Below are 1168 nucleotides of genomic sequence, written 5' to 3' on the forward strand. Positions count from 1 at the left end.
AGCAAGAGGGTTATTTTAGTTCAGGGCTGCCCAGCCTCCGTCCTCCTGCAGGGCCTCCGTCCTGCTTGTTTGCTGCAGTCTGGAACCTCGTGGACTGAACCCTCAGCATTGAGGGTCTCTGGCGTTGCCATACTTTTAGCTTGGTTGGTGACACATTCATCCCTTTCATAGTGTTCAAGCACACGTCTGATGGGACCGGTTCATGAATAATTTTAACCCTTGTGCTATCCTAGGCACTTTGACATTGGGAGTTGGGTCATTTAGAGCCACTAGACAGTGCACTGAAGGAAGAACAGGGAGAACACGTCAATGTAAGGGTGGGGGGTCATCTAATATAGCACAAGGGTTAAGAAATAAGACAGTTGCATCTAGTACCACATTATGTCACACTACTCTGGTGTAGAGCAGAGCTTTAGATTGCAGCGATGTTCAATCTAAACCAGTTAGGCTAGACTTGAATGATTTGAAAAGTCAAGCACAGTGTCATCTGACAAAGGTCAAGAAAGGTCAAAGCACGATTCACTCATAAGAGCACTGAAAAAGGCACGCCCCTCATCAACATGCTGCTGATTGACTGAAGGGTCATTTCATGTTAACCCTTGTGCTATCCTATGACCCCACCCTTACATTGACGTGTTCTCCCTACCATGACAAAGGTGGATAAAGGTGGAAAGATTTCATGTAATCCATGGACACCAGTGAAGATCACAAATCATTGAAGAAAGAAAAAAGGTTCAGCGCACTGTCTAGTGCAGGGGTGGGCAATTCCAGGCCTCGAGGGCCGGTGTGTCTGCATGATTTCCAGATAGTCTTGCCCTACTCATGGCTGATTACCTGGTTCAGGTGTGTCCAGCCAATTAGAACATGCCAGAGCAGGGTATGCTGGAAAACGTGCAGAAATGCGGCCCTCAGTGCCCACCTCTGGTCTAGTGGGTCTAGATGACCCAACTCCCAATGGTAAAGTGCCTAGGATAGCACAAGGGTTACCATTGGGAGTGGGGTCATCTGGACCCCACTAGACAGTGCTCTGAACCTTTTTTCTTCAATGATTTGTGATCTTCACTTTGTCATGGTAGGGAGAACACGTCAATGGTCATCTTGACCCAGGATAGCACAAGGGTTATATGTTGGTCTAAGAGAGATTTCAAGTCATTCATCACTCAGTCAA

This window comes from Oryzias latipes, chromosome 16 (assembly GCF_053564925.1).
Source record: "Oryzias latipes strain Hd-rR chromosome 16, Olatipes_Hd-rR_3.1".
Lineage (NCBI taxonomy): Eukaryota > Metazoa > Chordata > Actinopteri > Beloniformes > Adrianichthyidae > Oryzias > Oryzias latipes.